The sequence below is a fragment of the Anomaloglossus baeobatrachus genome, chromosome 2 (genome assembly GCF_048569485.1).
Source record: "Anomaloglossus baeobatrachus isolate aAnoBae1 chromosome 2, aAnoBae1.hap1, whole genome shotgun sequence".
NCBI lineage: Eukaryota > Metazoa > Chordata > Amphibia > Anura > Aromobatidae > Anomaloglossus > Anomaloglossus baeobatrachus.
This window is the reverse complement of record NC_134354.1, coordinates 342,099,491-342,122,857: the sequence shown is the minus strand read 5'-3', so window position 1 is coordinate 342,122,857 and position 23,367 is coordinate 342,099,491. Positions and strand designations below refer to the sequence as shown.

Genomic DNA, 23,367 nt, shown 5'->3' with positions numbered 1-23,367 from the left:
TAGCGCGGGCACACCTTTCTTAGAGAAGTAGTGGCGACTAGGCATCTGGTACTGGGGCACAGCGACAGACATAAGGTCTCTAAAATCCTGTGTGTCCACTAGGCGGAAAGGCAGCATTTCGGTAGCCAACAGCTTACAGAGGGATAGAGTCAACCTCTTAGCTTTGTCATGGGTCGGAGGAAGTGGCCTTTTATTTGACCACATCTGAGGGACAGAGATCTGGCTGCTGTGTGTAGACGGTGTTGAGTAGGGTGTCCCTGGAAAAATGCAGGTTTGTGAGGAAAGTGCAGGCGGAGACATGATGTTGCCTTCATCCAACGTTGGTGCTATCGATGTCTGAGAGAGCTGTACACACTCACTTGTTTCCCCTTCCAAACCAACTGACGACCTTACAAGCAAACTGCCTGTTGCGGTTACAGTGGTGGAAGTTTTGCGTGGAAAAACAGGTGTGGCAGCTGTCCCCACAGTCCTAGAAGATGAAGAGCGCGCGGATGCAGTGGAAGGGGCGGGCGGTGGATGGTTCGCTCCGCTAGGCCGCATTGCAGCACGGTGAGCTTCCCACCGGGACTTATGATATTTATTCATGTGACGATTCATGGAAGAAGTTGTCAAACTGCTGAGCTTTTGACCTCTACTAAGAGAATCATGACAAATGTTACATATCACATGAGTTGGGCGATCTTTTTCGATGTGAAAAAAGGACCAGGCTAGGCAAGGCTTAGAGGCCATGCGACCTGTTGATCCACCCCGAATAATGCTCATAGGCAGAGTGGTGGCTGAGGATGCAGTTGTAGACGTGCTACCAGTGCTCCGACTCTGTCCAGGAAGGCGCAAGGTAACTTCGTCGTCGGTTGCATCCTCCTCCACCGCCTCTGTTGACCTCCTCGAGTGCCTGACTGGGGGTTGACAGTAGGTGGGATCTAGAACGTCATCATCAATTGTTGTGTTTGCACTCCCCTCCCCCTCAGACCGAGCCTCTTCTTGCCCTGACCGAATATTTAAGTTGTCATCCCAATCGGGTATCTGCGTCTCATCTTCATCAGTATGTTCCTCATTGTCTATAACCACAGGTGTTACAGTTTGTGACAAAGGGTCAACATTATGCTCAGAAACTTGGTCCTCACGGCCTGAATCTGAGTCACAAAGGTTCTGGGCATCACTGCAGACCATTTCCTGTTCTGTACTCACTGTAGCTTGGGAGCAGACCTCTGATTCCCAGGCTATAGTGTGACTGAACAGCTCTGCAGACTCAGCCATCTCAGTTCCACCATACTGTGCAGGGCTGATGGAGACTTCAGAGCTGGGAGAAATCAAGTGTGATTGGGATGACAACTCAGAGGACTGGTGTTTTTTGGATGCGGTACTTGAAGTGGCTGAGAGGGCACTTGTTGGACCACTTGAGATCCATTCAAGCATTTTCCTTTTTTGCCCATCATCTACCTTTCTTCCTGTTGTTCGTGTCCGTAAAAAAGGGAGCACATCGGATTGTCCACGGTAAGTAGTAGACATCTTACTTTTGCTGGTAGATGGTCTATCTTCAGCAGATGATAATGGAGCTTTGCCACCTTCCCCACGGACAAAACCTTTTTTGCCTTTTCCACCACGCCTCTTCCCCTTTCCACCAGCATCTGTCATTTTGCCACTCATGTTGATTGCGACAAGATTGTGGACTGAAAATGTGGTAGTAAAAATTGAGAGGTGGTGAAGATTGCAGTGGTGGTCTAGCTTTATTAACAGCAGAATAATAAAGAATAAATATCCCTGACAATGCAACTTAGTTATAATTAGTTGGAGTGTGCAACGCAGGCAGACGTGCTGCAAATGTCTTTGCACTAGTGGGACTATAGCAAAGTCCAATAGCCACGTATAGGATGCCACTAGGTACACTGAGTGTTTGCTAGTATAATGGCTTGGTTTTAATGAGTTGTAGTGTGCAACGCAGGCAGACGCGCTCTGCAAATGTCTTTGCACTAGTGGGACTATAGCAAAGTCCAATAGCCACGTATAGGATGCCACTAGGTACACTGAGTGTTTGCTAGTATAATGGCTTGGTTAGAATGAGTTGTAGTGTGCAACGCAGGCAGACGCGCTCTGCAAATGTCTTTGCACTAGTGGGACTATAGCAAAGTCCAATAGCCACGTATAGGATGCCACTAGGTACACTGAGTGTTTGCTAGTATAATGGCTTGGTTAGAATGAGTTGTAGTGTGCAACGCAGGCAGACGCGCTCTGCAAATGTCTTTGCACTAGTGGGACTATAGCAAAGTCCAATAGCCACGTATAGGATGCCACTAGGTACACTGAGTGTTTGCTAGTATAATGGCTTGGTTAGAATGAGTTGTAGTGTGCAACGCAGGCAGACGCGCTCTGCAAATGTCTTTGCACTAGTGGGACTATAGCAAAGTCCAATAGCCACGTATAGGATGCCACTAGGTACACTGAGTGTTTGCTAGTATAATGGCTTGGTTAGAATGAGTTGTAGTGTGCAACGCAGGCAGACGCGCTCTGCAAATGTCTTTGCACTAGTGGGACTATAGCAAAGTCCAATAGCCACGTATAGGATGCCACTAGGTACACTGAGTGTTTGCTAGTATAATGGCTTGGTTAGAATGAGTTGTAGTGTGCAACGCAGGCAGACGCGCTCTGCAAATGTCTTTGCACTAGTGGGACTATAGCAAAGTCCAATAGCCACGTATAGGATGCCACTAGGTACACTGAGTGTTTGCTAGTATAATGGCTTGGTTAGAATGAGTTGTAGTGTGCAACGCAGGCAGACGCGCTCTGCAAATGTCTTTGCACTAGTGGGACTATAGCAAAGTCCAATAGCCACGTATAGGATGCCACTAGGTACACTGAGTGTTTGCTAGTATAATGGCTTGGTTTTAATGAGTTGTAGTGTGCAACGCAGGCAGACGCGCTCTGCAAATGTCTTTGCACTAGTGGGACTATAGCAAAGTCCAATAGCCACGTATAGGATGCCACTAGGTACACTGAGTGTTTGCTAGTATAATGGCTTGGTTAGAATGAGTTGTAGTGTGCAACGCAGGCAGACGCGCTCTGCAAATGTCTTTGCACTAGTGGGACTATAGCAAAGTCCAATAGCCACGTATAGGATGCCACTAGGTACACTGAGTGTTTGCTAGTATAATGGCTTGGTTAGAATGAGTTGTAGTGTGCAACGCAGGCAGACGCGCTCTGCAAATGTCTTTGCACTAGTGGGACTATAGCAAAGTCCAATAGCCACGTATAGGATGCCACTAGGTACACTGAGTGTTTGCTAGTATAATGGCTTGGTTAGAATGAGTTGTAGTGTGCAACGCAGGCAGACGCGCTCTGCAAATGTCTTTGCACTAGTGGGACTATAGCAAAGTCCAATAGCCACGTATAGGATGCCACTAGGTACACTGAGTGTTTGCTAGTATAATGGCTTGGTTAGAATGAGTTGTAGTGTGCAACGCAGGCAGACGCGCTCTGCAAATGTCTTTGCACTAGTGGGACTATAGCAAAGTCCAATAGCCACGTATAGGATGCCACTAGGTACACTGAGTGTTTGCTAGTATAATGGCTTGGTTAGAATGAGTTGTAGTGTGCAACGCAGGCAGACGCGCTCTGCAAATGTCTTTGCACTAGTGGGACTATAGCAAAGTCCAATAGCCACGTATAGGATGCCACTAGGTACACTGAGTGTTTGCTAGTATAATGGCTTGGTTAGAATGAGTTGTAGTGTGCAACGCAGGCAGACGCGCTCTGCAAATGTCTTTGCACTAGTGGGACTATAGCAAAGTCCAATAGCCACGTATAGGATGCCACTAGGTACACTGAGTGTTTGCTAGTATAATGGCTTGGTTAGAATGAGTTGTAGTGTGCAACGCAGGCAGACGCGCTCTGCAAATGTCTTTGCACTAGTGGGACTATAGCAAAGTCCAATAGCCACGTATAGGATGCCACTAGGTACACTGAGTGTTTGCTAGTATAATGGCTTGGTTAGAATGAGTTGTAGTGTGCAACGCAGGCAGACGCGCTCTGCAAATGTCTTTGCACTAGTGGGACTATAGCAAAGTCCAATAGCCACGTATAGGATGCCACTAGGTACACTGAGTGTTTGCTAGTATAATGGCTTGGTTAGAATGAGTTGTAGTGTGCAACGCAGGCAGACGCGCTCTGCAAATGTCTTTGCACTAGTGGGACTATAGCAAAGTCCAATAGCCACGTATAGGATGCCACTAGGTACACTGAGTGTTTGCTAGTATAATGGCTTGGTTAGAATGAGTTGTAGTGTGCAACGCAGGCAGACGCGCTCTGCAAATGTCTTTGCACTAGTGGGACTATAGCAAAGTCCAATAGCCACGTATAGGATGCCACTAGGTACACTGAGTGTTTGCTAGTATAATGGCTTGGTTAGAATGAGTTGTAGTGTGCAACGCAGGCAGACGCGCTCTGCAAATGTCTTTGCACTAGTGGGACTATAGCAAAGTCCAATAGCCACGTATAGGATGCCACTAGGTACACTGAGTGTTTGCTAGTATAATGGCTTGGTTAGAATGAGTTGTAGTGTGCAACGCAGGCAGACGCGCTCTGCAAATGTCTTTGCACTAGTGGGACTATAGCAAAGTCCAATAGCCACGTATAGGATGCCACTAGGTACACTGAGTGTTTGCTAGTATAATGGCTTGGTTAGAATGAGTTGTAGTGTGCAACGCAGGCAGACGCGCTCTGCAAATGTCTTTGCACTAGTGGGACTATAGCAAAGTCCAATAGCCACGTATAGGATGCCACTAGGTACACTGAGTGTTTGCTAGTATAATGGCTTGGTTAGAATGAGTTGTAGTGTGCAATGCAGGCAGACGCGCTCTGCAAATGTCTTTGCACTAGTGGGACTATAGCAAAGTCCAATAGCCACGTATAGGATGCCACTAGGTACACTGAGTGTTTGCTAGTATAATGGCTTAGTTATCAGTTGGAGTGTGCAGAGGACAAGAGGGTACAGTGGCAGGATTGTGGTGCTCTGGGTAGAGGAATGGAAGACTGCCTTTCTATTCCCTCCTAATGGTGAAATGCAGGTAGGAAATCCCTGACCTGGGCTACACAGACGCTGTTGCTGTTTGCAGGACCTGTCACCTATGGCTCTCTGACCCTGCCGGTTGGAGCCCTTAAAAGGACTGCTATAAAGTGCTCTCCCTAAGCTGTCTAACGCTGTGTATGCAGCGCATACAGCTGTATCGGCTATAGGACTCAGGAAGACGGAGCTGCGACAGTGATGTCTGACACCAAAGACGCAGAAGGCAGATAATGGCGTCCGTGAAGAAAATGTCCGGTTTTATAATGCAGGGACATGTGACATGCAGATCCTATCACACATGCCGTTGCTTCTCTGGCTCAAAGTCCACTTAGCTGTGTGTGTGTCTGGGATTGGCTGACATGCTGGCCCGCCCCACAAGACGCGCGCGCTTAGGGAAGGAAGACAAGAAAAAAAAAAAAAAAAATGGCGATCGCCATTATAGAAACAGCAGTGATCTGAAGGCGCTGTTCACGCACACTATACACTGAAATGTGATAATAGTTTGATTCACAGAGTGACTTACACTATTACAGCAGAAACCAAGCTATGATTTAGCTGTTTTTTGGCTGCTAGAACCGTTCTCGAACGTTTCTAGAACTACCGAGCTTTTGCAAAAAGCTCGAGTTCTAGTTCGATCTAGAACATGCCCCAAAATCACTCGAGCCGCGAACTGGAGAACCACGAACCACGAACCGCGCTCAACTCTACCCAGGACCTTCTGCGTGTTAAGCAGACGTGATGACCACTACACGATGAAACCTGTGAAATCCTGCAAAGCAATGGCAATTGGAGACGATTTTGACCGCCAGGGAAAAAAAAAAAATATCAAAGTTCTGTTGGAAGCCAAAACATCCTGTTATTCGACAACAAAGCCAAGAACTTCATATATTGTAGTTGGATAGTGTATTATTTCAACACCAAGAGGAGATTGGTTTCACTGGGGATTGAACCCAGGACCTTCTGCGTGTTAAGCAGACGTGATGACCACTACAGTATGAAACCTGATGAAAAGTTACTGTGTATTGGCTAGCAGAGCAGAATTGTGACTGACGAGGCATTTTTATTGCTGAAGGAAAGTATTTTTGGTAATGAAACATTTACAATTTTTATTACATATTTTACCAGTTTTATTCCTACAAAGGGATATTGCTTAAATTGAAGTTTACATTGAATGTGTTACTTTTTTCTACACAGTTTACTCGTTTGCTTTTGTATTTATGGGAACTATATATTTTTAAACAAACAGGATTTTTTTAATATGGGATTATGTTTTCTACTAAAATGGACAATAAAAAACAAACCAAAAGAGTAGTTCTCTTTGTGATGGAAGCCAAAATGTATTGTCATTTGGCAACGAAACCAAGAATTTTATATACTACAGGTTGATAGCAAATTACTTCAACAGCGAAAACAGATTGGTTTCACTGGGGATTGAACCCAGGACCTTCCGTGTGTGAAGCAGACGTGATGACAACTACACTTTGAAACCTGTGAAATCCTGCAAAAATAATGGCAATTAGAGACGAGTTTTGATAACCAGGGGAAAAAAAAATAATTCGTAGTTGTATTGGTGATGGAAGCCAAAACATCCCGTCATTCGGCAACAAAGCCAAAAACTTCATATATTGTAGTTTGATAGGGTATTATTTCAACATTAAGAACAGATTGCTTTTACTGGGGATTGAACCAGTGTTAAGCAGACGTGATGACAACTACACTATGAAACCTGATGGAAGGTTACTGTGTATTGGCAAACAGAGCAGAATTGTGACTGACGGAGCCTTTTTATTGCTGAAGGAAAGTATTTTTGGTAATGAAACATTTACAATTTTTATTACATATTTTACCAGTTTTATTCCTGCAAAGGGATATTGCTTAAATTGAAGTTTACATTGAATGTGTTACTTTTTTCTACATAGTTTAGTCGTTTGCTTTTGTATTTATGGGAACTATATATTTTGAAACAAACAGGATTTTTATAATATGGGATTATGTTTTCTGCTAAAATGGACAATAAAAAAGAAACCCAAAATCGTAGTTCTCTTTGTGATAAAAGCCAAAATGTATTGTCATTTGGCAAAGAAACCAAGAATTTTATATATTACAGGTTGATAGCAAATTATTTCAACAGCGAAAACGGCTTGTTTTTCCTAGGGATTGAACCCAGGACCTTCTGCGTGTGAAGCAGATGTGATGACAACTACACTTTGAAACCTGTGAAATCCTGCAAAAATAATGGCAATTAGATACGAGTTTTGATAACCAGGGGAAAAAAAAATAATTCGTAGTTCTATTGGTGATGGAAGCCAAAACATCCCGTCATTCGGCAACAAAGCCAAGAACTTCGTATATTGTAGTTGGATAGGGTATTATTTCAACACCAAGAACAGATTGGTTTCACTGGGGATTGAACCCATGACATTCTGTGTGTGAAGCAGATGTGATGACTACTACACTTTGAATCCTGAGAAATCCTGCAAAGTAATGGCAATTAGAGACGAGTTTTGACCACCAGGAGAAAAAAAAAAAAAATTCGTAGTTCTGTTGGTGATGGAAGCCAAAACATCCTGTTATTCGGCAACAAAGCCAAGTACTTAATATATTGCAGGTTGAAAGAGTATTATTTCAACACCAAGAACAGATGAGTTTCACTGGGGATGGAACCTAGGACCTTCTGCATGTTAAGCAGACGTGATCACCACTACACTATGAAACCTGACAAAAAATGTAGAGTATTGGCTATCGGAGCCGAATTGTAACTGATGGGGCCTTTTTATTGCTGAAGAAAAGTGTTTTTGGGTAATGAAACATTTACAATTTTTATTACATATTTTACTAGTTTTATTCCTACAAAGGCATTTTGCCTAAATTGAAGTTTATATTGAATGTGTTACTTTTTTCTACATAGTTTGGTCTTTTGCTTTAGTATTTATGGAAACTATATTTTTTAAACAAACAGGATTTCTATAATATGGGATTATGTTTTCTGCTAAATTGGTCAATAAAAAAGAAACCCAAAATCGTAGTTCTCTTGGTGATGGAAGCCAAAATGTATTGTCATTTGGCAACGAAACCAATAATTTCATATATTACAAGTCGATAGGAAATTACTTCAACACCGAAAACAGATTGGTTTCACTGGGGATTGAACCCAGGACCTTCTGCGTGTAAGGCAGACGTGATGACCACTACACTATGAAACCTGACCAAAAATTATAGTGTATTGGCTATCGGAGCCGAATTGTAACTGATGGGGCCTTTTTATTGCTGAAGAAAAGTGTTTTTGGTTAATGAAACATTTACAATTTTTATTTCATATTTTACTAGTTTTATTCCTACAAAGGGATTTTGCTTAAATTGAAGTTTATATTGAATGTGTTACTTTTTTCCACATAGTTTGGCCTTTTGCTTTTGTATTTATGGGAACTATATTTTTTGAAACAAACAGGATTTTTATAATATGGGATTATGTTTTCTGCTAAAATGGTCAATAAAAAAGAAACCCAAAATCGTAGTTCTCTTGGTGATGGAAGCCAAAATGTATTGTCATTTGGCAACGAAACCAAAAAGTTCATATATTACAAGTCGATAGGAAATTACTTCAACACCGAAAACAGATTGGTTTCACTGGGGATTGAACCCAGGACCTTCTGCGTGTGAAGCAGACGTGATGACCACTACACTATGAAACCTGTGAAATCCTGCAAAGCAATGGCAATTGGAGACGTGTTTTGACTGTCAGGGGAAAAAAAAAAAATTCGTAATTCTGTTGGTGTTGGAAGCCAAAACATCCCATCATTCGGCAACAAAGCCAAGAACTTCATATATTGTAGTTTGATAGGATATTATTTCAACACCAAGAACAGATTGGTTTTACTGGGGATTGAACCTAGGACCTTCTGCGTGTTAAGCAGACGTGATGACCACTACACTATGAAACCTGATGAAAAGTTACTGTGTATAGGCTAGCAGAGCAGAATTTTGACTGACGGGGCCTTTTTATTGCTGAAGGAAAGTATTTTTGGTAAAGAAACATTTACAATTTTTATTACATATTTTACCAGTTTTAGTCCTACAAAGGGATATTGCTTAAATTGAAGTTTACATTGAATGTGTTACTTTTTTTCTACACAGTTTAGTCGTTTCCTTTTGTATTTATGGGAACTATATATTTTAAAACAAACAGGATTTTTATATTATGGGATTATGTTTTCTCCTAAAATGGTCAATAAAGAAGAAACCAAAAATCGTAGTTCTCTTTGTGACGGAAGCCAAAATGTATTGTCATTTGGCAACGAAACCAAGAATTTTCTATATTTCAGGTTGATAGCAAATTACTTCAACAGCGAAATTGGCTTGTTTTTACTGAGGATTGAACCCAGGACCTTCTGCGTGTGAAGGATACGTGATGACTACTACACTTTGAACCCTGTGAAATCCTGCAATGTAATGGCAATTAGAGACGAGTTTTGACCACCAGAGGAAAAAATAATAATTCGTAGTTCTATTGGTGATGGAAGCCAAAACATCCCGTCATTCGGCAACAAAGCCAAGAACTACATATATTGTAGTTGGATAGGGTATTATTTCAACACCAGGAGCAGTTTGGTTTCACTGGGGATTGAACCTAGTTTATATTGAATGTGTTCCTTTTTTCCACATAGTTTGGTCTTTTGCTTTTGTATTTATGGGAACTAGATTTTTTGAAACAAACAGGATTTTTATAATATGGGATTATGTTTTCTGCTAAAATGGTCAATAAAAAAGAAACCCAAAATCGTAGTTCTCTTGGTGATGGAAGCCAAAATGTATTGTCATTTGGCAATGAAACCAAGAATTTCATATATTACAAGTCGATAGGAAATTACTTCAACACCGAAAAAAAGATTGGTTTTACTGGGGATTGAACCCAGAACGTTCTGCATGTGAAGCAGACTTGATGACCACCACACTAGAATACCTGTGAAATACTGCAAAGTAACGGCAATTAGAGACGAGTTTTGACCGCCAGGGGCAAAAAAATACATAATTCGCAGTTCTGTTGGTTATGGAAGCCAAAACATCCCGTCATTCGGCAACAAAGCCAAGAACTTCATATATTGTAGTTGGATAGGGTACTATTTCAACACCTAAAACAGATTGTTTTCACTTGGGATTGAACCTAGAACGTTCTGCGTGTGAAGCAGATTTGATGACCACCACACTTTAAAACTTGTGAAATCCTGCAAAGTAATGGCAATTAGAGACGAGTTTTGACCGCCAGGGGAAAAAAAAAATAATGCGTAGTTCTATTGGTGATGGAAGCCAAAACATCCCATCATTCGGCAACAAAGCCAAGAACTACATATATTGTAGTTGGATAGGGTATTATTTCAACACCAGGAGCAGTTTGGTTTCACTGCGGATTGAACCCAGTTTAAATTGAATGTGTTACTTGTTTCCACATAGTTTGGTCTTTTGCTTTTGTATTTATGGGAACTATATTTTTTGAAACAAACAGGATTTTTATAATATGGGATTATGTTTTCTGCTAAAATGGTCAATAAAAAAGAAACCCAAAATCGTAGTTCTCTTGGTGATGGAAGCCTAAATGTATTGTCATTTGGCAATGAAACCAAGAATTTCATATATTACAAGTCGATAGGAAATTACTTCAACACCGAAAAAAAGATAGGTTTTACTGGGGATTGAACCCAGAACATTCTGCATGTGAAGCAGACTTGATGACCACCACACTAGAAAACCTGTGAAATCCTGCAAAGTAACGGCAATTAGAGACGAGTTTTGACCGCCAGGGGCAAAAAAAAAATAATTCGCAGTTCTGTTGGTTATGGAAGCCAAAACATCCCGTCATTCGGCAACAAAGCCAAGAACTTCATATATTGTAGTTGGATAGGGTACTATTTCAACACCGAAAACAGATTGTTTTCACTTGGGATTGAACACAGAACGTTCTGCATGTAAAGCCGACTTGATGACCACCACACTTTAAAACTTGTGAAATCCTGCAAAGTAATGGCAATTAGAGACGAGTTTTGACCGCCAGGGGAAAAAAAAAAAATAATTCGTAGTTCTGTTGGTTGCGGAAGCCAAAACATCCCGTCATTTGGCAACAAAGCCAAGAACTTCATGTATTGTAGTTAAATAGGGTATATTTCAACACCAAGAACAGATTGGTTTCACTGGGGATTACACCCAGGACCTTCAGCATGTTAAGCAGACGTGATGACCACTACACTATGAATCCTGATGGAAAGTTACTGTGTATTTGCTAGCAGAGCAGAATTTTGACTGCCGGGGCCTTTTTATTGCTGAAGGAAAGTATTTTTGGTTAATGAAACATTTGCAATTTTTCTTACATATTTTACCAGTTTTATGCCTACAAAGGGAATTTGCTTAAATTGAACTTTACATTGAATGTGTTACTTTTTTCTACATAGTTTAGTCGTTTGCTTTTGTATTTATGGGAATTATATATTTTGAAACAAACAGGATTTTTATAATATGGGATTATGTTTTCTGCTAAAATGATCAAAAAAAAGAAACCCAAAATCGTAGTTCTCCTTTGATAGAAGCCAAAATGTATTGTCATTTGGCAACGAAACCAAGAATTTCATATCTTACAGGTTGATAGGAAATTACTTCAACAACAACAACAGATTGGTTTCACTGTGGATTGAACCCATAACATTTTGCATGTAAAGCAGACTTGATGACCACCACACTAGAAAACCTGTGAAATCCTGCACAGTAATGGCAATTAGAGACGAGTTTTGACCGCCAGGGGAAAAAAAAAATAAGACGTACTTCTGTTAGTGATGGAAACCAAAACATCCCTTAATTCGGCAACAAAGCGAACACCTACATATATTGCACGTTGATAGGTTCCTATTGCAACACTAAGAAGAGAAAGGTTTCACTGGGGATTGAATCCAGGACTTTATGCGTGGAAAAAAGGCATGATTACCTCTACACTATGAAACAAGACAAAAATTATAGAATAGCAGAGCAGAATTGTGACTGACGGGGCCTTTTTATTGCTGATGGAAAGTATTTTTGATAATGAAACATTTACAATTTTTATTACATATTTTACCAGTTTTATTCCTACAAAGGGATATTGCTTAAATTGAAGTTTACATTGAATGTGTTACTTTTTTCTACACAGTTTAGTCGTTTGCTTTTGTATTTATGGGAACTATTTATTTTGAAACAAACAGGATTTTTATAATATGGGATTATGTTTTCTGCTAAAATGGACAATCAAAAAGAAACCCAAAATCGTAGTTCTCTTTGTGATGGAAACCAAAATGTATTGTCATTTGGCAACGAAACCAAAAATGTTATATATTACAGGTTGATAGCAACTTACTTCAACAGTGAAAACGGCTTGTTTTTACAAGGGATTAAACCCAGGACCTTCTGAGTGTGAAGCAGATGTGATGAGTACTATACTTTGAAACCTGTAAAATCCTGCAAAGTAATGGCAATTAGAGACGAGTTTTGACCGCCAGGGGAAAAAAAAAAATAATTCGTAGTTCTGTTGATGATGGAAGCTAAAACATCCCATCATTCGGCAACAATTCCAAGAACTTCATATATTGCACATTGATAGAGTATTATTTCAACACCAAGAACAGATGGGTTTCACTGGGGAATGAACCCAGGACCTTCTGCGAGTAAAGCAGACATGATTACCACTACACTATGAATCCTGACAAACAATCATAGAGTATTGGCTATCGGAGCCGAATTGTAACTGACGGGGCCTTTATATTGCTGAAGGAAAGTGTTTTTGGTTAATGAAACATTTACAATTTTTATTACATATTTTACCAGTTTTATTCCTACAAAGAGATTTTGCTTAAATTGAAGTTTACATTGAATGTGTTACTTTCAAGGGATTTACAAAGGGATTTTGCTTAAATTGAAGTTTATATCAAATGTGTTACTTTTTTTTACATAGTTTGGTCTTTTGCTTTTGTATTTATGGGAACTATATTTTTTGAAACAAAGAGATTTTTTACAATATGGGCTTATGTTTTCTGCTAAAATGGTCAATAAAAAAGATACCCAAAATCGTAGTTCTCTTGGTGATAAAAGCCAAAATGTATTGTCATTTGGCAACGAAACCAAGAATATCATATCTTACAGGTTGATAGGAAATTACTTCAATACCGAATACAGATTGGTTTCACTGAGTATTGAACCCAAGATGTTCTGCATGTGACGTGATGACCACTACACTATGAAACCTATGAAATTCTGCAAAGTAATGTCAATTAGAGACGAGTTTTGACCGCCAGGGAAAAAAAAAAATAATTCGTAGTTCTGTTGGTGATGGAAGCCAAAACATCCCATCATTCGGCAACAAAGCCAAAAACTTCATATAGTGTAGTTTGATAGGGTAATATTTCAACACCATGAACAGATCGGTATTGCTGGGGATTGAACCCAGGAGTTTCCGCGTGTTACACAGACGTAATGACCACTACACTATGAAACCTGAAGGAAAGTTACCATGTATTGGCTAGCAGAGCAGAATTGTGACAGATGGGGCCTTTTTATTGCTGAAGGAAAGTATTTTTGGTTAATGAAACATTTACAATTTTTATTACATATTTTACCAGTTTTATTCCTACAAAGGGATTTTGCTTAAATTGAAGTTTACATTGAATGTGTTACTTTTTTCTACATAGTTTGGTCTTTTGCTTTTGTATTTATGGGTAGAGTTGAGCATGGTTCGCGGTTCGAGGTTCTCCAGTTCGCGGCTCGAGTGATTTTGGGGGCTGTTCTAGATGGAACTAGAACTCGAGCTTTTTGCTAAAGCTCGATAGTTCTAGATACGTTCGAGAATGGTTCTAGCAGCAAAAATCCCCAATCACTGGGGATTGAACCCAGGACCTTCTGCATGCTAAGCAGACGTGATGACCACTACACTATGAAACCTGTAAAACCCTGCAAAGTAATGGCAATTAGAGACGAGTTTTGACCGCCAGGAAAAAAAAATAATAATTCGTAGTTCTGTTGGTGATGTAAGCCAAAACATCCTTTTATTCGGCAACAACGCCAAGAACCTTATACACGGCAGGTTGATAGGGTATTATTTCAACACCAAGAAAAGATGGGTTTCACTGGGGACTGAACCCAGGACCTACTGCGTGTAAAGCAGACATGATGACCACTACACTATGAAACCTGATGGGAAGTTACTGTGTATTGGCAAGCAGAGCAAAATTGTGACTGATGGGGCCTTTTTATTGCTGAAGGTAAGTATTTTTGGTTAATGAAACATTTACAATTTTTATTACATATTTTACCAGTTTTATTCCTACAAAGAGATTTGGCTTAAATTGAAGTTTACATTGAATGTGTTACTTTTTTCTAGATAGTTTATTCGTTTGCTTTTGTATTTATGGTAACTATATATTTTGAAACAAACAGATTTTTTTATATGGGATTATGTTTTCTGCTAAAATGGTCAATAAAAAAGAAACCCAAAATCGTAGTTCTCTTTGTGATGGAAGCCAAAATGTATTGTCATTTGGCAACAAAACAAAGAATATTATATATTACAGGTTGATAGCAAATCACTTCAACAGCGAAAACGGCTTATTTTTACTGGGGATTGAACCCAGGACCTTCTGCGTGTGAAGCAGATGTGATGACTACTACACTTGAAACCTGTGAAATCCTGCAAAGTAATGGCAATTAGAGACGAGTTTTGACCACCAGGGAAAAAAAAAAAAATAATTCGCAGTTCTATTGGTGATGGAAGCTAAAACATCCCGTCATTCGGCAACAAAGCTGAGAACTTCATACATTGTCGTTTGATAAGGTATTATTACAACACCAAGAACATTTTGGTTTCACTGGGGATTGAACCTAGGACCTTCTGCATGTTAAGCAGACGTGATTACCACTACACTATGAAACCTGACAAAAAATGTAGAGTATTGGCTATCGGAGCCGAATTGTAACTGACGGGGCCTTTTTATTGCTGAAGAAAAGTGTTTTTGGTTAATGAAACATTTACAATTTTTATTACATATTTTACTAGTTTTATTCCTACAAAGGAATTTTGCTTAAATTGAAGTTTATATTGAATGTGTTACTTTTTTCTACATAGTTTGGTCTTTTGCTTTTGTATTTATGGAAACTATATTTTTTAAACAAACAGGATTTCTATAATATGGGATTATGTTTTCTGCTAAATTGGTCAATAAAAAAGAAACCCAAAATGGTAGTTCTCTTGGTGATGGAAGCCAAAATGTATTGTCATTTGGCAACGAAACCAATAATTTCATATATTATGAGTCGATAGGAAATTACTTCAACACCGAAAACAGATTGGTTTCACTGGGGATTGAACCCAGGACCTTCTGCGTGTAAGGCAGACGTGATGACCACTACACTATGAAACCTGTGAAATCCTGCAAAGCGAAGGCAATTGGAGACGAGTTTTGACCGCCAGGGGAAAAAAAAATAAATTCGTAGTTCGGTTGGTGATGGAAGCCAGAAAATCCCATCATTCGGCAACAAAGGCAAGAACTTCATATATTGTAGTTGGATAGGGTATTATTTCAACAAAAAGAACAGATTGGTTTCACTGGGGATTGAACCAAGGACCTTCTGCATGTTAAGCAGACGTGATGACCACTACGCTATGAAACCTGTGAAATCCTGCAAAGCAATGGCAATTGGAGACGAGTTTTGACCGCCAGGGGAAAAAAAAAATGCATAGTTCTGTTGGTGATGGAAGCCAAGACATCCTGTTATTCGGCAACAAAGCCAAGAACTTTATATATTGCACGTTGATGGGGTATTATTTCAACGCCAAAAAAAGATTGGTTTTACTGGGGATTGAACCCAGGACCTTCTGCGTGTAAAGCAGACGTGATTACCACTACACTATGAAACCTGACAAAAAATATAGAGTATTGGCTATCGGAGCCGAATTGTAACTGACGGGGCCTTTTTATTGCTGAAGAAAAGTGTTTTTGGTTAATGAAACATTCACAATTTTTATTACATATTTTACTAGTTTTATTCCTACAAAGGGATTTTGCTTAAATTAAAGTTTATATTGAATGTGTTACTTTTTTCTACATAGTTTGGTCTTTTGCTTTTGTATTTATGGAAACTATATTTTTTAAACAAACAGGATTTCTATAATATGGGATTATGTTTTCTGCTAAATTGGTCAATAAAAAAGAAACCCAAAATGGTAGTTCTCTTGGTGATGGAAGCCAAAATGTATTGTCATTTGGCAACGAAACCAATAATTTCATATATTATGAGTCGATAGGAAATTACTTCAACACCGAAAACAGATTGGTTTCACTGGGGATTGAACCCAGGACCTTCTGCGTGTAAGGCAGACGTGATGACCACTACACTATGAAACCTGTGAAATCCTGCAAAGCGAAGGCAATTGGAGACGAGTTTTGACCGCCAGGGGAAAAAAAAATAAATTCGTAGTTCGGTTGGTGATGGAAGCCAGAAAATCCCATCATTCGGCAACAAAGGCAAGAACTTCATATATTGTAGTTGGATAGGGTATTATTTCAACAAAAAGAACAGATTGGTTTCACAGGGGATTGAACCAAGGACCTTCTGCATGTTAAGCAGACGTGATGACCACTACGCTATGAAACCTGTGAAATCCTGCAAAGCAATGGCAATTGGAGACGAGTTTTGACCGCCAGGGGAAAAAAAAAATGCATAGTTCTGTTGGTGATGGAAGCCAAGACATCCTGTTATTCGGCAACAAAGCCAAGAACTTTATATATTGCACGTTGATGGGGTATTATTTCAACGCCAAAAAAAGATTGGTTTTACTGGGGATTGAACCCAGGACCTTCTGCGTGTAAAGCAGACGTGATTACCACTACACTATGAAACCTGACAAAAAATATAGAGTATTGGCTATCGGAGCCGAATTGTAACTGACGGGGCCTTTTTATTGCTGAAGAAAAGTGTTTTTGGTTAATGAAACATTCACAATTTTTATTACATATTTTACTAGTTTTATTCCTACAAAGGGATTTTGCTTAAATTAAAGTTTATATTGAATGTGTTACTTTTTTCTACATAGTTTGGTCTTTTGCTTTTGTATTTATGGGAACTATATTTTTTGAAACTAACAGGATTTTTATAATATGGGATTATGTTTTCTGCTAAAATGGTCAATAAAAAAGAAACCCAAAATCGTAGTTCTCTTGGTGATGGAAGCCAAAATGTATTTTCATTTGGCAACGAAACCCAGAATTTCATATATTACAAGTCGATAGGAAATTACTTCAACACCGAAATCAGATTGGTTTTACTGGGGATTGAACGCAGGACCTTCTGCGTGTGAAGCAGACGTGATGACTACAACACTTTGAAACCTGTGAAATCCTGCGAAGTAATGGCAATTAGAGACGAGTTTTGACCACCAGGGGAAAAAAAAAAATAATTCGTAGTTCTATTGGTGATGGAAGCCAAAACATCCCGTCATTCGGCAACAAAGCCAAGAACTTCATATATTGTAGTTGGATAGGGTATTATTTCAACACCAAGAACAGATTGGTTTCACTGGGGAAGGAACCCAGGACCTTCTGCGTGTTAAGCAGACATGATTACCACTACACTATGAAACCTGATGGAAAGTTACTGTGTATTGGCAAACAGAGCAGAATTGTGACTGACGGGGCCTTATTATTGCTGAAGGAAATTATTTTTGGTAATGAAACATTTACAATTTTTATTACATATTTTACCAGTTTTATTCCTACAAAGGGATTTTGCTTAAATTGAAGTTTATATTTTAAGTGTTACTTTTTTCTACATAGTTTGGTCTTTTGCTTTTGAATTTATGGGAACTATATTTTTTGAAACAAACAGGATTTTTATAATATGGGATTATGTTTTCTGCTAAAATGGTCAATAAAAAAGAAACCCAAAATAGTAGTTCTCTTGGTGATGGAAGCCAAAATGTATTGTCATTTGGCAACGAAACCAAGAATTTCATATATTACAAGTCGATAGGAAATTGCTTCAACACCGAAAACAGATTGGTTTCACTGGGGATTGAACCCAGGACCTGCTGTGTAAAGCAGACGAGATGACCGTTACACTATGAAACCTGTGAAATCCTGCAAAGCAATGGCAATTGGAGACGAGTTTTGACCGCCAGGGGAAAAAAAAAATTCGTATCTCTGTTGATGATGGAAGCCAAAACATCCCGTCATTCGGCAACAAAGCCAAGAACTTCATATATTGCAGGTTGATAGGGTTTTATTTCAATCAGTAATTTATATCAGCTCACCGCTCACCGTGTGTAGGCTCACTCCTGGTTGTCCCCTGGAGCACGGACAGGCACTGCCACAGCCTAGTATTGCAGATAAAAAAGAAGGGATGTCCAGCTCTTCAGGCAGAGAAACCAAGGTCTTTAATTCATCATGCAGATCCAATGAAATACATGGCCAGCACTACGCGTTTTAGGTGTAAAACTCACCCTTAATCATGATACTGGAAAGGAGGCGCTACAGAGTTTATATACAATTGTCAAAGCAGGTGTTTAGAACACTTGAGCACCATACACATTTTAAGTGAGGCTTCCATAATGATTATAATATAATACAAACAAGATTTTTTTTAGATTTTTTGGATTTTCTTAAAAATATCTGGACTAAATATAGATATATTACAGCATACTGGTTATGGTGCGCCAATATACAGTGCAAATATGCATACTTGAAAATACACGCACATATTAGTACATAAATATACATAAACATGCACAATTACAATGACACCTATAAACCTGCACATGGAAATAATTGTTTTTTTCTGTGATTTTTCCCTTTTTATTTTAATTATTTAATAGTGACACCTTATATAAGATTTAATTCAAAAACAAAATGTTCTTTAAATTGAATGATGTCCTACATTTATGTGCAGTTGGTAATCATGCTTTTGTTGAATATATTTCTGAATATAAAACTTCCCATTTCTATGTAGCTCATCTATAATACTGGATTCGTATTGAGAAAAAAAATTATCAGTTCTTAAAATTTTAATAATTTATTTGGTGATTTTTTTGATGATTTTTTGGCTGTGTCTGCCTAGATATAATACAAAGTACAATTAATAGTAAGCAAAGGTTGTTGAGATTGTATTTTAAATTGCAGCCATTCATGTCAAGCTGTTATCTGTGATAATTATTGCTTTTGTTTAACTCAGTGTGTGGAAAATCGGCCGTACACCTCCACGGCAAACTATAAGATTAGCACTAACAGATCAAAGCCGCAAGTTGTAATCAGTGCCATTAAGACTGTAGCACGATCATCCACAAAATTCACATAGGAGAACTTCTGTTGTGAACACTGGGAGATAAGCCCCAAGCTTTTTTCTAGGGACATGAACACACCCTACTACCAATAGGATCATTGTGAATCACACGATCGCAGGTAGTATGAAGCAGACTTAAAAGTTCCACATTGCAGAAGCAGACCTACATGTTGCAAATGTTCGTTTATTAACAGTAGAGTTGAGCTTGGATCGCGGTTCTCCAGTTCGCGGTTCGATTGATTTTGGGGGGTGTTCTAGAACGAACTAAAACTCGAGCTTTTTGCTAAAGTTCGATAGTTCTAGTTACGTTCGAGAGCAGTTCTAGCAGCAACAAGCAGGGCTTTTTGCAGCTAGTGTGCAGGAGCCATCGCTGGCAGCCTGCCAGAAGCTGGTAACCAAGATAAACATCGGGTATCCAAGCAAAGCGCTTTGGTTAGTAACCCGATATTTATCCTAGTTACGTGTGCAGGAAGCCCACACTTCCCCGCTCAGCTCACTCCGCCCCCTCCTGCACGCGGCCTGTACACACACACACACACACACTCACACTCACCTGTCCCCAGCCAAGCAGTCCACGACACTGACGTCCTCAGCGCCATATGACCCCACTAGGCTCCACCCACTTCGCACTCCGCCGCCAGCACACATGGCTCCGCCCACCTGGCACTCTGCACGCATGGTCCTGCTAGGCTTCGCCCAACTGACAATCTGCACACATGGTCCCGCTAGGCTCCGCCCACCTGGCACTATGCACACATGGCTCTGCTAGGCTCCGTCCATCTGGCACTTTGCACACATTACCCTGCTTGGCTCCGCCCACCTGTCACTCTGCACACATGGTCCCGCTAGGCTCCGCCCATCTGGCACTCTGCACACATGGTCCCGCTAGGCTCCGCCCACCTGGCACTCTGCACACATGGTCCCGCTAGGCTCCGCCCACCTGGCCCTCTGCACACATGGTCCCGCTAGGCTCCGCCCACCTGGCACTCTGCACACATTGCCCCGCTAGGCTCCGCCACCTGGAACTCTGCACACATGGTCCCGCTAGGCTCCGCCCACCTGGCACTCTGCTCACATGGTCCCGCTAGGCTCCGCCCACCTGGCACTCTGCACACATTACCCCGCTAGGCTCCGCTCACCTGGAACTCTGCACACATGGTCCCGCTCGGCTTACCTGCGGTGATGAAGTCCCGACCTCAGCGCTGTCACTGTCCTCCATAGCCGCCGCTTGTCACATCACCTTCTCTCCCTTCCGACCCGAGACTGACTAGCGGTGATGTCACGAGCCGCTCGCGATACTTGGCTGTGAAGATGATTGAAGTCAGTGTGCAGGAGATCAGCGCAGGTAATGTACCTCGCTGACAGCAGCACTTGTCATCCCCTGCAATGACCTGGGCTGACCTATTGATGTTAGCTCAGGTCACTGCACTGCTCTCCCAGCCAATGGGGAACATCCTGCTCTTCATTGACTGGGACAGCGTGGATCGTCATGGGAACCCCTTGGATTACACTAGACCTGGATTTGTTTTTCTATCTAATAAATTGGTTAAAGAGGGAATGTATTGGGGAGTGTTTTTTCAAATAAAAATGTGTTTGTCGTCTATTTTTTTTTATTACTGACCGGGTTGGTGATGTCGGGTGTCTGATAGACGCCTGACCTCACCAACCCCAGGGCTTGGTGCCAGGTGACATTACACATCTGGTATTAGCCCCATATATTACCCCGTTTGCCACCGCACCAGGGCACGGGATGAGCTGGGGCGAAGCACCAGAATTGGCGCATCTAATGGATGTGCCACTTCTGGGGCGGCTGCGGCCTGCTACTTTTAGGCTAGTGAGAGTCCAATAACCATGGACCTCCCTAGTCTGAGAATATCAGACCCCAGCTGTTTGCTTTACCTTGGCTGGTGATGCAATTTTGGGGGGACCCCTACGTGTTTTTTTTTTTTTAATTATTTATTTAATTTAAAATAACAGCGTGGGGTGCCTCAGTTTTGGATTACCAGCCAAGGTGAAGCTGCCAGCTGTGGTCTGCAGGCTGCAGCCGTCTGCTTTACCCTAGTTGGCTACAAAAATAGGGGGAACCCTACGTCATTTTTTTTTTTCATTTTTTGTGAAAAGCAGTAGAAAATGGCACTGGAGTGAACATGTGACCGCCTCATGTAGGTTGAAGCTATTTATCCTGGGTAAATTTATGTATTTTCCCTCCATCAGTTTTTTTGTAGTACGCAAAAAAAACAGAAGGCACACGGATGACAAACAGATGACATACGGACCGTCTACGGAACGGAAACGGATGCCACACGGATGCACCTGTGAAAAAAACGGACTGTTTTTTGCAGACCGCAAAAATGGATCGGTCGTGTTAATGTAGCCTTATTCTGATCTGCCGTTTATAAACAGCAGGCAGAAATAAGTGAATAGCGCCCCCCAGCGTCAGAAAATCTCCGGGGTTTCAGGAGTAGCTGAGACCCTGGAGATCCTGATTCAGGACGGTTTTTCCGGTCCCCGCTCACGTGATCACAGGTATACACCGTACACTGATGATCACGTTACAGTAAATGACAGTGTCGGTAAAAAATTATTTATCTCCCATCTGGCATGAACAAACATGATAAATCTCCTACCCGGTCCCCTCCGGTCCCCCGGTGTCGCCAAAGTGCCCCCCCTGATGCCCTCCCAGAAATCCAAGATGGCCACGCGCACAGCAGCGCGCCGGCCGCATTCACCCTACTCTTCTGATTTCTGTCACATGTGCCATGACACATGCGACAGAAAACTCCTCCCCAGGCCCTGCCAGGTCACCCCCTATAACCCCACCGGTGTTCCCCGGTGTCCCACGGTACCTGTGCAGTGTTGATCCCTCGCGGCCCTCTCCTTCACAATAGACGCTGCCGCATGCACAGAGCGGCTGTCAGCTCAAGTTCCTGTGTTCAGACACAGTGAGTGGTAGTTATGCATCTGTAAGCTAAATGGGTGGCATGGTGGCTCAGTGGTTAGTACTGCAGTCTTGCAGCACTGAAGTACTGGGTTCAATTCTCACCAACAACACCATCTGCAAGGAGTTTGTATGTTCTTCCTGTGTTTGTGTGGGTTTCCTCTGGGTACTCTGGTTTCCTCCCACACTCCAAAGACATACAGATAGGGAATTTAGATTGTGAGCCCCAATGGGGACAGTGTTCCCAATGTATGCAAAGTGCAATGGAATTAATAGCGCTGAATAAATTATTATTATTACTGCAATGCACTGTTCATGAGGTAAGGAACATAGTTGATCAGGAGAGCTATATACAACATTTCCAAATGGAGGCATTTGATTTTATAGTTGCCCTGCTGAACGACTACCAAACATGAGAGTCCGTTATACGCCACAAGAAAACACATCTAAATAACGAGCTCTGTTGTTTAGTATTCATTCAGCTGGATAACTGGACTTAAAGGCGTATTCCATCTCCAAGATCCTATCCCCAATATATAGTAGGTGGAATAGCAATAATATCAGCAAATTCCAAGATTTGGAAATGTAGAATAGTTCTCCTGATTAGGCATGCCCTTACCTCATGAGCAGGGCATTGCAGCTTTGGTAGCAACCGTTACGACATGGACTCTGCTGCTGTGGACCCAGTGAGAGTGGGTGCAGATTCATTGCACCCACACTCCTCACATAGAGGGTCTGCACTCCTAGAAAATGGGGGATACGTTCCCGTTTTTTCCTTACAATAAATTTGTGAAAGAGGGAATGTTTTGAGGAGTTTTCTTTCAAATACATTTTTTTTTTTTTTTTTTTGTTAGTACTGACAGTTTGTGATGTCAGGTATCTGACAGACGCCATGACATCACAAACTGCTGGGCTTGATGTCAGGTGACTTTACAACTAGTATCAACCCCATTTATTACCCCGTTTGCCACTGCACCAGGGCACGGGATGAGCTGTGGTGAAGCACCAGGATTGGCGCATCTAATGGATGCGC

General features: G+C 41.0%; 6 non-coding genes across 6 annotated transcripts; all 6 read right to left on the bottom strand.

Moving 5' to 3' along the window:
- Positions 1–8,189: 8,189 nt before the first annotated feature.
- TRNAV-UAC (transfer RNA valine (anticodon UAC)) lies at positions 8,190–8,262 on the bottom strand. The gene has a single exon. It is a non-coding gene; the product is annotated as a tRNA-Val (tRNA).
- Positions 8,263–8,678: 416 nt separating this feature from the next.
- Positions 8,679–8,751, bottom strand: TRNAV-CAC (transfer RNA valine (anticodon CAC)). Its single transcript has one exon. It is a non-coding gene; the product is annotated as a tRNA-Val (tRNA).
- A 6,659-nt stretch (positions 8,752–15,410) lies between these two features.
- On the bottom strand, positions 15,411–15,483 carry TRNAV-UAC (transfer RNA valine (anticodon UAC)). The gene has a single exon. It is a non-coding gene; the product is annotated as a tRNA-Val (tRNA).
- A 424-nt stretch (positions 15,484–15,907) lies between these two features.
- TRNAV-UAC (transfer RNA valine (anticodon UAC)) lies at positions 15,908–15,980 on the bottom strand. Its single transcript has one exon. It is a non-coding gene; the product is annotated as a tRNA-Val (tRNA).
- Positions 15,981–16,394: 414 nt separating this feature from the next.
- Positions 16,395–16,467, bottom strand: TRNAV-UAC (transfer RNA valine (anticodon UAC)). The gene has a single exon. It is a non-coding gene; the product is annotated as a tRNA-Val (tRNA).
- A 424-nt stretch (positions 16,468–16,891) lies between these two features.
- Positions 16,892–16,964, bottom strand: TRNAV-UAC (transfer RNA valine (anticodon UAC)). The gene has a single exon. It is a non-coding gene; the product is annotated as a tRNA-Val (tRNA).
- Positions 16,965–23,367: the final 6,403 nt, after the last annotated feature.